The following is a 14,227-nucleotide window of genomic DNA, read 5'->3' as shown; positions in this document are numbered from 1 at the left end:
TGGACCACTGAGCAGGAGCCGTTCCCAAGCTCTCCCTCCCCTGCCCGTGAGCAGGAATTACCTCGGGCTGGCTGTGCAATGTGTCCATCAGCGAGCGTAGCTCCCGTTGCCTGGATGCAGGTTAAAAAAAAACCTGCTTGTAGGAAGGGGATATCTTACAGCTGAAGGTGTGATAGATGAGCGTCTGTTCTGTCCTCAGAATGTGATTTTTTGAAGTTCGTGTATTTCAGCAAAAGGTTACAGCCCCTCTGCTGTCAGGGCTGCTCCTGCAGCTCGGGGAAGTGGCTCTGGTCTTGTGTCTGTTCTGTGCAGGGCAGGGTCACACAGGGCTGGGTAAGGGCCCTGCTGACAACGCTCCTCTTGTGCCGAGTCCGGCGGTGTCGGGATCTGACCCCCGGCAGGAGTTGGCTCTGCACTGCCTGCCCTGGCTCACCCCAGCGACCCCAGGACACTCCCCCCCCCAGCAGGCACTTGTGGCCATCCAGCCCACTGGAGCTGCAGGAAAGAGTGGAGTTGGGGGATTTGGGGGTGAGCCCTGGATTTGAAGATCAGGAATAATGTTGATTATCAGGTCAGGAGCACAACCAGGACTGTGCCCTTGGCAGAAGAAGCTTCTGGACCAGCTTTGGTGAGGAGGGTCTTCCTGGCTGAGTCTCTAAGAAATTGAAGTGTTGAAGCTGTGGGGCTCATCTCACCAGGCATGTCTCCTCCTGCGCAAAGGGCAGGCTGCACACATTTTGATGGCTCTCACCCACCAAAGACCTTGGCCAGATGCTTTTCCCCAGTTCTGAGCTTCATGGTGACTGAATCCAGCCTTGAGAGCTCTTTGGCTGAGGGAATAGGGTACGGAAAAAGATAGCTCATGTTGGCTGAGCCAGATTAGGGAGCAGTGAGAGGCCACCCCGGCTGGCAGATGGCACAGGGGTGGTCCTCGGGAGTGGGCAGTGACAAAGCTGGCACAGCTGCAGCTGAGCTCTGATTTTCCTGCTCCTGTACCCACAGTGTGCTCTTCCCTTGGCAGCTCTTGGAGCCTCCTTCCTTTCTCCCTACCCAGAGGATTGCTTGTAAGCTAGAGGAAGAATCTGGTGGCAGGCCCCACAAACGTTTGGGTGCTTTCCAGATCTCTCCCACTCTCTGTAGCAGCTCTCAACTTGCTTGGAGTCAAGGACACAGATTAACTCTCAGTTTGCCTTTCCCTCCCCCACACCACCCATCAGCTCCAGCTCTGCACCCAGATAGGGATGAGCTTTATCAGGATACCTGCCAGGTGACAGGAGACTTCTGATTGATCCATTCTGAGTTCCCTGGAGCCAAGCTGGGGATGCTGCACTGTTGAGTTTGCTCTGGGCATCACCCCTCCAGGTCCTTGGATAGCGTCGCACAATCATAAAATCATCCAGGTTGAAAAAGAGCTTTAAAATAATCAATTCAACTTCTGAGCATAGAGAAGAGCTCACAAGAGAGAGCTGTTTAGACTGGTAAGGTGTGGCTGACCCTCAGCTTAGACAGGCTTCTCCTTTTAGATCCAAGACTTAGTCCCTAAATCCAACCAACCCAGCTTTGGTTCTGTGCCCTGCTTGGAAGCAAAGGCAAAAGTTGTAGCCTGAGCTCCTGGGGCTGGCCAGAGCTGTGCTGCCCCCGGGGCTGGCTGGGGCCATAGCACCTCTCCTTCCAGACAAGGCTGGGCTGCAGGGGGACAGGGCAGGGGTGGTCTGTGATGATCCCCTCTCTGCTGATCTCCCAGCAGGTCCCCAGCAAGGCAGAGCCCCTTTCCCACTGGCATTGCTTCTGCGGGGATGGAAAGTCCTGCCAAGGCAGGAGCAGGGAAAGGGAGGCGACTTTCCTCTCTGGTTGCTTTGTTTGTTGTTTAGGGATCGGGTGGAAGAAAGACTTTGCCGACTCCATTAAGGAAGCCATTGTTTAGTTGAGGACTTATTTGTTCTTTGGGAAGAGGATCGTGTTTGCCTTGGGGGGGGGGGGATGGGTGGGGGGGACGACACGACATTATGCAATGTCAGTTCCTTTTAATTAGTTGTTGTTTCTTTACCTTGGCTTGGTTTAGCCAGAGAAGAAGATTCTGAAAGGAGGATTAAAAAAAAAAAAAAAAAATAAAGCCAGAGAAGAGAGGAAACAGGAACACAAAACAAAGCTCAGATGTGGGGCTGGGATTTGGGATCTGTGCTTCCAGCTGGTCCCTGCTATGCACACACTTAGCAAGAAAAGCTTTTACCACAGAGGCTGAGGGTGTGCCTCCTTGATTTCCCACTATTCCTGGCCTCTCCATCCACATTAGGGATGAAGGAGGGAAGCCTGTGTATCTCTGTGGTGGGATTCAGGGCCATATGGAGATGAGCTGAATGTACAATAGCCTGTTTCCCAGGAGAAGGGGCCTGGACCAGCAGCCGTCTGGCCCAGATGTCTGGGAGGGCTGTACCTCTTCCCCTTTTATGAGAGCACCTGGTCATCTTCTTTCAGTCCTTCTGTCTTTGAGGCTGAGTGGAAAGATCTGGGGATCAGAACAGGCTGCTGAGCAGAGGGATGTGTCATGTCACCAGCTTTGAGGATGTTGAGGTACCTGTTTGTCCTACTTTAGTAAGAATAAGGCATTAAACGGGACAAAGGATCTTGCCCTCCCGTCCCTTCATATCCACCCTCGTTTCTATCCATTTTCCTCTCTCACGGCTTCATGGGGAGGGAGCAGGGGGAGGATTCCCCTCTCTCCTCCCTCCCGTGTCTTCAGGTTGCAGCTGCTCGAGACCGGGGCAGTGTCGGGGCCCTTTGAGCCCGGCTGTGCCTCGTCACCGCGTCTTGCCCCTGGGCTGGAAGGCGGTGACAGCCGGGGAGCAGGGACAGGCAGCTGGCCCCGGCAAGTTGCAGGTCAGGGGAAGGTTTGTTTTTGTGCAGGCCATAAGGAAAGGCGCCCTCGTGGCACAAAGAGAGTTAAAAACGTCTCCATGAAAGCCCTGGGGCTGCCCGCAGCTCGCAGCCTCCGTTTCCAGGCTGGTGCTTTGCTGGCAGCCGGCTGCCCCCGGAGCAGAGCTGGGTGCCTTCTGTCTCCTCTATTCTTCCGAGGGCACCTCCCCGCTGTGCGGGGCTCAGTGAGCTGAGGGTCACTCCCACTTCAAGCCCTGCTTTCCCCTTCCCTTTCCAGCTCCTTAAACAACAGAGGTGTTGAGGGAATTTATACCTCTGCCTGGTAACAAGGCAGATCAGCGAGACGCTGTCACGGTTTTGTGAGGGCTCCATAGATTTTTATTGCTTTTCAGTCCTTGGGTTCCCAACCTTCCTTTGGCTTGTAAATTGCCCACAAAATGCAGACACAGCTCCTATTCTGTGAGTCCCTTTGATGATTTTATTTATATCTCTGGCTTTGTCTTGTCTTTTATTACAGGGAGACTGCAATTAATTATTATCCCATCAGCTTCTATTTAGGCTGACAGTACAATGCAGTGCACAGTGTCCAACCTTGCCCTGCCCCTGTGTCCACGAGCAGGACACTATTCTGGGGAGGAACAAAGGGCTGGCAGCTTCAGAAAGGGACGTGCTTTTAAAGGGCAGCTGAGAGGCTTCAACAGCAGCAGCAGGGTACAGTTGTGACAGAGCTAAAGTGACCAGACATCCCAATTCAGTTGTGATGCTCCCGATTTTATCTGCTCATCCACAGTGTATTCTAGGCTTTTGCTCTTTGGGCATGTTTGAGCAGAGACAAGGCTCCTGTGTCTTTTTTCCAATGTCTCTGATTGACCAGATCTTTTATTCATAAAATAGAAATTGCACCTGAAAAATCTGTAAACCAGACCCTACCTCAGTGGGGAGACAAGAGGTGCACACACCAACAGAGATGAGCAGCAGGTTGGAGCAATCATAGATCCAGGGAACATTTGCTCGGGGAGCAGACAGAGGGAACTGAGCGTGTTTGGGCAAGAGAGCACCTGGTGATGAAGCTCTGGCAAAGAGGGAGGGATGGGTCTGTGCTGGGAGGGCAAGAATGGGACTTAACAACAAGGCATATTCAACGTAGGTGCTGGGAAAGTGGTAAGAATAGTAACGGTGTGAGCAGATCTCCTGGGCTGGAGAGGGACAGTCCCCAGGGCTGGAGCTTCTTAGGAGCAGTTGGGATACATTTCTGGCTTTTTCTGTGTGTATGTGTCAGAAAGAATTGATGCCAGGCACAACCCTGAAATAATAATGACTGAAGACCTCCAGAACAAGTGTCTGTTAGACAGGGAAATGTCTGATGGTAATTTCAGGGCTCATTTCCTATCCAGTGTTTGGTTTTGTTCAGGGAATATCAGTTTTCTCCACTGGCCATCCTGTCACTAGAAAACCAGTGAAGCTGCTTTTATTCTCTCCCTTTATCTTCACATCTTGTGGGAAGGTTTGTTTGCCCTACCAGGATGGCACGGTGCTGATGCTGAGCAGTGCTGGTTATGAGATAAAGGTGTTTTGACAAGATCCAGGTGAATGGAAGCTGCTGTTAAAGCAAATGTTTGTTCACTCCACTCCTGCTTTTTTCTCTGCTTGTTTGATGTGTTCCTTTACACCTGATCTTGGCAGCCTTGGCAGTGCAGCTCTTGCTCTGATGCCCCCAGACCAGCTCATGACAACAGACCAGAGTCTCTGGGCCTGTGTCCTTATGAAAATTCCCTGTAGTTCTTCTGGGGATTAGCTCCCTTGGTCAGATCACAGTGCTATAATAATGCCAGGGTTGTGGGTTTGACCCCTGTATGAACCATTCACTTGCGAGTGGGACTCGATGATCCTCGTGGGTCACCTTCCAGCTCAGAATGTTCTGTGATTCTGAATTTTACACCAGTTCCTCTCCTGAGCAGAGTCCACTCAGTGCTTCAGAGGAAGCTGGAAGATTGGGCTACCATGCCCTAAATTCTGAGGTGTTCTTCACTCCTGCCTTCCCCAAATAACATGTGCTCACTGGCCCACATGGCTGCCAGCCATTGCCTGCCAGAAGTTTTTCAGTCCAAGGGAATGTGGCTATGGGGCTCTGTGGGGAAGGAAGGGCATGTCTGGGCAGGGAGGCTGGGCAGACTGAGCTGGCTCTGCCCCTGCCACAGCTGGGGTGGGAGAGATGGGAATGGCAGGGCTGGGATGCTGAGCTGGCTGTAGGAAACAGGCTCGGGTTTAGGGTGATCTTGGTTCACCCCACTTAATTCACCTTCCTGAGAGAGCAGGCTGGGTGCAGTCCTGCTCAGGTGGGAGCTGGGGTGGCCTGGATCCCTGTCCTGGGGGAGAACTGAGCTCACCTCTGCATTCCTTCAGGTTTCCCCTGTGCTTGAAGGATGAGGTAAAGGCAAGAGCAGCAGCTCTGTGGCTAATTCCACGTCTCCCACTTGAATAGCTCGATTGGAAGTGAGATCTTCCACCTCCATCCCAGCTGCTTTTCTGCTGGATCTGTGACTGCTGCGATGAAATTGCAACTGAATTCTGCCAGCTTTGAAGCCTGAACTAGGAGGGGTGGTCTTTACATCAGACATGTAATTACCTGTCTACAAAATTATGAACGTGTACAAGGGGAAAAAAGGGAAAAGCAAGATCTCTGTCAAACGGCAGAAAGGCTGTCATTTTCCCTGTTATTTTTTGGGCTGATTTCCTCCATTCACAGCAGTGCTTAATCCAGCTGGGAACCTGCTCCAGAGATCATTCTGCCTGATAAGCTCCCTTGTCAGTGCAGATCCTGAGATCTGTAAGGACACAGGACTTGATGTTAATAAAGCCTGGAAAAAATCTCCAATCTGCAGCACCTTAGAAGCAGGAAAAATCTGTTTTCCTGTGTCAGAAGAACAGCTTTTTATGGTGGCTGAACACTGGCTGGCAATCAGGATGGCAGTACTCCTTGTTAAATGCAAGTTACTGAAATACTTCATTTTGAGACTAATTACACAGCGCATGGTTGCTCCAGAGGTCCCATGTAATTAAGGAGAAGGTTCCTGCAGCAGTGCCATGATGCTGATGGTGCCCATGGAGAAGAGACTCAGATTTCCTGGTAGGGCACAATTCAGGGTTACTAATGTGCTAATTCAGGGGTTACATGGAGTGCCATGTGTGTCCTGTGCTTGGAGACAGTATCTCCTCTTTTCCTAGAGAGATCCTTGGATTTGACCAAGGTCCCAGGTTATCAAAGCCTCCCATAATTTTAAATATGTGCTTAAAACCTTTTGAGGTCAACAGTGCTTAAGGACCAGCCTCAGTTACACTGAATTTTGCTGGTTGGTCAGGGATGAATCCTAACTGGTGCCTGTTCTTCCTCAAGGACAAAACTCATCCCTTGATCCAACACAGCAGGCTGGAAACGCCTCAGAGACTGTCACACTTAACTTTATTTCTCTTTAAACTCTTAAGAGCTTGAAAAGGTTTTTCTTTCCCTCGAGAAACTAAATGAGAGTTTATGTAGGAGGAAAAAAATATCATCTCTGGCTATATTATTTTACTGTGCCAACCACTGAGTGGGGAGGCTTGATAGAGGATTATGTAGTGAAAAAGGCCCAGTTTTCCAATGCTTTAATGACTGGACCTTTGTTTTACCTCTCAACTGTGACCATTTAAAAACTACTTGACTGACTTTGCCCCCAACACATGTTGAACGTGGCTTCATTGTCTTGGAGAACAGGGTTGAAATGAAAATGTAATTTAATGATTCAGGTGCTAACACAGGTTACCCAATAGCTGCATGTGGAGGTCTTCAGGAGCATCCTTTGATATCAAAATGCTTCCCTAGACAAAATTTAATTTACCCGTGCTATGTGGTTAAGTTCCCAAGTCATGGAATACCAGAATGGTTTGGGTTGGAAGGAACCTTAAAGCTCATCCCATTCCACCCCTGCCATGTGCAGGGACCCCTTCCACCATCCCAGGTTGCTCCAAGCCCTGTCCACCCTGGCCTTGGACACTTCCAGGGGTCCAGGGGCAGCCACAGCTGCTGTGGACAATCTGTGCCAGGGCCTCCCCACCCTCCCAGGGGACAATTCCTTCCCAATATCCCATCTATCCTGCCCTCTGGCAGTTTAGAACTACTGCCCCTTGCCCTGCCACTACCTGCCTATATAAAAAGTCCCTCTCCCTCCTCTCCAATCTTTAAATCCTGTGTGAGGAATCTCAACTGAATGTTCAGTCAACAGCAAAATGAAAGAAAAGTGACTGCTTTGACTGAAAGAGTTGGAAGCAGATTTAGGCATCTTTGCCCAAAGGACTCTGGGAGATACCCACGTTGCTCTGTCCTCTGAAGAGTTCAGGTTTAACCAAGGCAGGCTCGAGGTGGGAGGGGAAGCCAGCTCTGGGAGGAAGGTGCTGTGCCTAAAGGTGGCACAAGAGGACAGGAACAGAGCTGGAATTGCACCCCCAGACCCCAGTGAGTGCCTGTGCCAGCAGCAATCCCTGCAGGCTGGGGCTGCTCCCCGGGGCCTGGCAGCTGCATTCAGCTGTGGGTAAACCCTTTAGGTGAGGACATTATTGCCCACCATGGTGGGGAAATGAACTGTAAGAAACAGATAGTTTGGCCATGCAATAGCTTTTTTGCTTTTTGGGGGGGTGTGTTTTAGTAGTTTTATTAGAAGGCAATGGTGGGCCTGTGGTTGGAAGCTCCAAGGTGGACCCGCTCCTCTCTCTCTTGCCCAAGGTGCTTCGTCAGGGTCTGTAGAAAATCAGATCAGATAAATCCCACTTTGAGTGTCTTGTGCCAGGCTTAATTCCTTGTGCTGTCTCTCTCTGAAAGGAGTCAAGAATCCTTGACTGTGGCTGCCCTCTCTGCAGTGATAGCTCTTTCATGCCTCCACCTGTACCCTCTGGCTTGCTTTTAGTCCGGCCCATTCCCAAAACAACCCCACAACGGCTGTGCTCCATCCCAACAGAAATAATAACAGGAGGCAGAGATTCCAGAGGAATGTCCTTCTAAAATCTTCATTTACAGTTAGTCTGCAGCTCATTTTTTTTTCTTTTTTTTTTAGGACCAATACATTTACTGTAATAGGAATGAGTCAGCATGGATATATTGCAGGTAAATCATGTCAGACTAATTTGATCACTTATGCTAATGAAATAACTATCAGGCTAGATATTATAAATCTATCTGGTTGTCCATGAGGCTTTAAGAAAATTTTGCCTGATGGATTATGGTCCAAACTCCCTAAATGTAGGTTAAAATAATCTATTATTGAAAAGGGTAAAATAAAAAGGGAAGAAGGCTCAGAGCTCAGGGTCAGTGTCAGTGAGGAGGGGGCTGAGCAGCAGATCCTCTGCTGGGGCTCTTTAATATTTTTATTAAAGATTTACGGGACACAGCAGCATGTAGGGTCATTACATTTGCAGTTATACAGAGCTAAAGGGATCAGACAAGACTTTCTGGTCTTTTTTTTTTTGCAGAAAAAATACTTTCTGGCAGTAAAATCTTGCTAAATTATGCAGGGAGACTGAAAACATGATCCTGACTGGACCAAGATGCTTTGTGGCAGTTGCAGAGCTGGAGGTACAAACTGGGGTTTTTAGGGTGGAGATGGGGAGTTTTGTATTGGGAGAGTGGGGGAAGAGAAATCACTTGCAGGACACAGAGAGAGTTGTCCTTAATTTTTAAATTTTTTGGGTCCTTAAGACACTCCCACCATAAATGTTTGCCCAGTAGTGGTTGATAGAAGGTAACTGGGAGCAGCTTCTGGAGTGATGTGCTGACTGTGCTGTCCCAGTGGCAGAGGGACATGCCCTCCTCTTCCAGCCTCTACAGGAAAAAAGCTCAGTCTTGGGAAGATGTTCTGTAAGTAGCAGCTGATTTGTTGCATGAGATTCTGAGCAGGGGAAGAGTGAAAATAACAGAAAAGTGGTTTTTCCTCTATTTTGGTCTCTGATTTAAATCAGTTCCTGAGGCAGAATTCATTTCTGGGAGAAGAGTGATGCTTTTGAACTGAGATTTCTGCAAAGGGGGAGAACACCAATGTTTCTGAGCCAGTGGAAGTGTCTAAAGGTGGCCAATTGCAGTTCCAGCATACCCAAATGCCACACTCCTGATTCCTTCACCACTGACACACTGAACTGCAAACCTTATCATTAGCAGAAGGGCAAAAATATTAACATCTAACCCAGAAAAGAAATCTGTTCAATAAATCAAAGATAGAAGCAAAGATGAAATCTGAAATCCCCATGGAGTGGGAAATAACTAATGCCTGGTGCCAGTTCAAAATCAACCACCACAGGAGAATGTAATGATCCTGGCGTTTAGTGAAATTAGACTTGACACCGGCCAGGGCCCTGTTATTTTGGTTAGGTAGGATTTGCAATTGTTTGCCATCCATTAGAAATCCCAGTAACCTGTTCTAAGGGCAGGCAAATTAAGATTCCCTCTCTGTGCATGATTACTCATCACACCACAACTCCATGTTAATTGGAAAATAACTGGTGGCTGAGCACATCTTACCCAGACTGTCATCGGAGCCCGCGGACGCCAGGCTGAGCTCACACACAATTTGTTGTACACGCAACGGCTCACAAAAACCTTGCAGGAAATTAAAGCTCCAATAGCTTATCAGATGTAAAGATAATTATTAATCCTTAATGATCCTGGTAATTTCTTTATGGGAATTCACCTCCACTTCCTTCAGGGCCTCCAGCATGAGAACACATGGTTCCCTTCCTGAACCTCAGCTCTGGATTTTCTTTTATTCAGAGCCTGAATTTTATTTAGATTTTCTTTAGATTATTTAGTTTTTCTTTTATTCAGAGCCTGACAGAGACAGGAGAAGTCTGAAGGTTTGATGACCCAAGCCAAGCTCCCAGGGCGTGGACCTTTGCAGGCTGTATTGACAGACAAGAGGATAATCATGGAATCACAGACTGGTGAGGTTTGGAGGGACCTTAAAGCCCATCCAGTCCCAACCACTGCTATGGGCTGGGATACTTTCCACTAGAGCAGATTGCTCCAACCTAGCCTGGAACACTTCCAGGGATGGGGCAGCCATAGCTACTCTTGACAACTGTGGGTAAACTGTGAGCTCTAATCATGCCACCTTCCCTCTCTTGCTTATGGCAATCTTGTTTAGCTAAACCAGAACAGAGTGGAATGGAGGGGGATTTAGCTAATTGGGCTGTGTTAGCTGTCTGGGAAACACCATGAGGTCCTGCAGAGAGACAAGCAGGGGCAGAGAGGCTTTCTAGAGGTGCACCCTGCACTAGGAAGCAGGAAGGTGCAATATGAAGGAGATCTGGGGAGTGAAATGCCCAGTGCTGGTCCACTCTGTGTTTCGGAAGGAATTACTTGGGGTAGGTTTGGTCTGGCCCCATTGCTTAGAGCATTCAAATGTGGGTTCTGTGGGTCTCTGGGGCTCTTCCCATGGCTGAAAGGACTCCAGTTCTGCAGCCTGGACCTGACTGTAGTAATTGGCAAGGTCAGGAGAGTCCCCTCAAAGAGGCTGCCCTGCTCCAGAGAAAGCAAACACCAACACAGGCACGGGATGTGCAGGGAGCTGTCAGAGCAGCGCCTCCTTCTTGGAAACAGCAGATGAAAGTTAATCTGGACATGCACAGCCTGGTTTATTGTTTTGATAACATATTCACTCTGAAATGCTGTTGTTCCAGGGAAGCAATAGCTCCCAGTCAGGAAGTTGCTTGTTTCATGATTAGAATCATTGTAGCTCCCAAGGGAAGGGATGGCACTGTCTGGGCAGACTTGGATCTGCCGAGAACACTTGCACCTGGTACTCAATCAAAGATCTGGTCTATGGTGGAAAAGTTGCCACTGATGACGTGGGATTTAGGAGCCAAGACACAGGGCAAGTGGGACACAGCACTGAATGGGAGCAGTGAGAAGTGGAGCAGTGACATGCGCTCACCCAGTGACATGAGCTCACAGCTTGCTTTGGCAGGAAGCTGTACAGGTAAGATCAGTTTACTCAATGCATTTACCTTTTTATCCAGGAAATACACCCCTTGTATCCCCCTCCCTGAGTCCACGTGTTCCCTGTGTATCCAAACAGCAGCTTGTGACAGTTCAGCTTGCACAAACCAAGGCAGAGATGGAAAAAGACCTTTGTGCATCAGTGCCATGATGGATCACTTTTTATTTTTGCTCCGATGCCAGGTCTGGATTTGAAATAGAAAAGCAGGATCATGTTTTGTGGCGTAACTTTTGGAGGGGGCCCTGAAGGAGGAATGTAATACGGGCTGGAGAGATCAGACAGGAACCAGGAGAACAAAAGCTGCCACTGTTGGGGATGTGGGAGCTGGTGCTGGATGAAGCCGGACCTCCCGCTGTTCACGGCTCGCTGCTGCCATGGCCAGGCTGGCATCCTGTGCAGGGGGAATGCAGGGAAGAGCTAATCTGTGGAAACAGAAGGACAGACTTAGCTTGAGAAGATGAACATGCTGAGCTGGTTTCTGCTCTGTTACACCCTGAAACCTCGCTGATATCCGTGCAGCTCCCCAGCTGGAACTCAGAGCAGACGGGGGTTCTTTATGCATTTTCTCTAGAGCCAGACTGGTGAGGATTTGTTGAGGACTGGAGAAACTGATACTGAGATTTTCACTTGGCAGGAGGGAATCTCTGTTTGCTTAATTTGGGAAGAGACAGTCCTATAACTTACAGTATGTAAAGCTTAAGCAGAAGTATCCCCTTGTGTAGAGTTTGAGGCAGCCAGGAAAAGTCTTTCAGGCTGCCTGAGCCATTCCACAGGCTTCCTCCATTCCTTCAAATACAAAGAGATGCCTGCTCCAAACAGCCTGTGCAAGGACTATGAATAGTCATCCAAGGATTCCATAGTGTAACCAACCCCCTGTATAATTTCTCTCAGAGGTGAGTTAAGGAGCCCCTTCTGGAAAACACCTGACCTTGTAATTTCATCTGGTGCCCTGAAAAGTTCTTCCAGTGCTGGACATCCTCCATGGCTGTTTCTGTTTGGTTTTATTTCAAGGTTAAACTTGCAATTGTCTTGGAAGAGGTATCATTGTTCCCAGGAGTCCTCTCCACCAACTGCCATCCCATATCAGTGCCTGGAGCAGTGGCCAAGTCCTGTCTCAGTCACATCCTTGACAAGCTGACACCTTGGGCTCCTTCAGGGCAGCACTGGGCACCTTCCATTTCCCAGCCCCAGAGTCACTGTTTGGCTTTGCGGAGTTGCTCCTGTATTTTCCCCTTCTCCATTAAGGAAGGAACAGAGCCTGATCATGGCCTTCCAGCAGGTTCCTGGAGCTGTGTGTCAGAAGGAATCCTTCCTGCTGGGATCATCCGTTGTCCCTTCTCAGTACTGAAGGATCACAGTCCCCCTTACTGGCAGCTTTAGGGCCATGGCAAATCTCCAACGTCCTTCAAGTCCTTTTCCAAACTCTTCCTTTCCGAGGCAGCATCCTGTGAGTGTAACCTGTGTTTCTGGTTTCAGATTTCTTACCTTGTGTTTGACTGTTTAAATCATGTTTCACTGGCATGTGGCCAGCTCTCACTCATGTCAGATCCCAGTGTATTGATAGCCCAATCCTGCTTCTTGTTCCCCTCCCACCAATCTCGTTGGCATCTGCAGACATTCCCATGACAAGGATTTATATGGAGTCATTCAGATCATTGATAAAAACATTAAATAAAACAGTAATGGGAGTTTCACTCTTCTTTTATCCCAGATATTTTTAGCCAGTGTAATATTGCTGTATGTTTATTGAGTCGTGGATATTGGAACATCCAGTAAATATGCCTTTGAAGAACAGCCAGTTTCCAGGAATGCTTTCCACCTTAAATGTGCCATTATGCTGGCAGCTGAGGCCTGGGAAAACAGCAATGTTAAATGCATAGGTGTGTGTGTCACTGCTGGTGCAGGTGTTTGCACCAGTGTAACCAGACCATGCAGCAGTTTCTGGGCTGAAGGTGCTGTTGTTTGGGAAGAACTGTTCCTGGCTTTATGAGTCAGAGCTAGGCCTGAGCTGCAGTTTACCACAGTCATGCAACTCTGCTTTGTGCTGTGTGTCAGCCAGGCTGGACATTGTCTCTGTAGTGCTGGACATTGTCCCTGTGGTGGTGCCCATCCCCTAAAACAGTGTTAATGCACATTTTGAATGTTTCTTTTCAGTTGCCAACCTGGATCTCAGCAGGGAACAGGGCTGCTCTGATTGCCACGGACTGAGCTGGATCTGCAGGTTTATCCAGAGCCAGGTGTGCACAGGTCAGTGCCAGCATTCCCAGAATGGCAGTGTGGCAGGATGATACCTATGCCACAAAGGATATCTTTGCCACCAACCCTCAGGTTTGTGGGTTGTTCAAGACCTCTCATGGGGAGCTAATTTAGATCCCTGGTTATGAGATTATAAACCCAATATAAATTATTTATAAATACCCCCTTCACCCTCCAAATCTGCAGCTGCCACCTGGCTTTGGGAGGTGTGGGCATGATAGGATCTGGCTTCCCACTTCAGAGGGCAGCATTAGATGGGACATTAGGGAGAGAGTCTTCCTTATCAGGGTGGAGAGGCCCTGGCACCAGTTGCTCAGAGAAGCTCTGGCTGCTCCTGGATCCCTAAAAGTGTCCAGAGCCAGGCTGGATGGGGCTTGGAGCAACCTGGCAGAGTGGAATGTGTCCCTGCCCACAGCAAGGGTGGAATGAAATGGTCTTCAAGGACCCATCCAACCCAAGTTTGGGGGGGACCCATCCAACCCAAATCCCAGTTTGGGATTCTGGGATTTTCTGATTCTATGATCTGCCCCTTTTGCAGCACTTCCCAAGAGCAGAGGTGTCACTGTTGGAGGGAGGGACAGAGGCAGCTCTTCTGCTGGCAGCTGTGTAGCAAATCTCCCTGCAGAAATATATCTCAGAATCCCAGAACTCCTCAGAACTGGCCAAATATTGCCAGGCTGGTACAGCAGAGCACAGAGGAAGTGGTTGATATTCAGACTTTGGTCTTTAGCTGTGTAGGAGCTGAAAGCACAGGCAGGCCTGTGCCTCTGGGAGAGAGGCCTGGGCAGACTTTGGCACAGGAACAGGAGCTCTCCCGTGCTGTGTTGCAGGCAGAGGAATTTTTATTTAGAGGAGGTGACTTGGCCCATGCAGGGATGACGGAGCTGCCCCACTGTGCACAGCCCTGATCTCACTGTGGGGTCAGCTCAGCACAGACAGCTTTGGACGAGGGTCATGGCTGGGAAGCTTGGACAGGAATAGAGGAATTCTGACTGTACACAGTATCATCCAAGTGCTCCATCTCAGGGCTGTTGCTTATGGCGCACAGGCAGGAGGGAACAAGAAGGGAGGGCAGCTAA

General features: G+C 49.2%; 1 long non-coding RNA gene across 1 annotated transcript; it reads left to right on the top strand.

The window, feature by feature from the left end:
- The first annotated feature begins 8,379 nt into the window (after positions 1-8,379).
- LOC128794957 (uncharacterized) lies at positions 8,380-13,232 on the top strand. Its single transcript, XR_008433334.1, has 3 exons — positions 8,380-8,476; positions 9,719-9,834; positions 13,047-13,232. It is a non-coding gene; the product is annotated as an uncharacterized LOC128794957 (long non-coding RNA).
- Positions 13,233-14,227: the final 995 nt, after the last annotated feature.

This window comes from Vidua chalybeata, chromosome 13 (assembly GCF_026979565.1).
Source record: "Vidua chalybeata isolate OUT-0048 chromosome 13, bVidCha1 merged haplotype, whole genome shotgun sequence".
Taxonomy (NCBI): Eukaryota; Metazoa; Chordata; class Aves; order Passeriformes; family Viduidae; genus Vidua; species Vidua chalybeata.
Note: the sequence above shows the minus strand (reverse complement) of the source record. Positions and strands in the feature narration are given on the sequence as shown.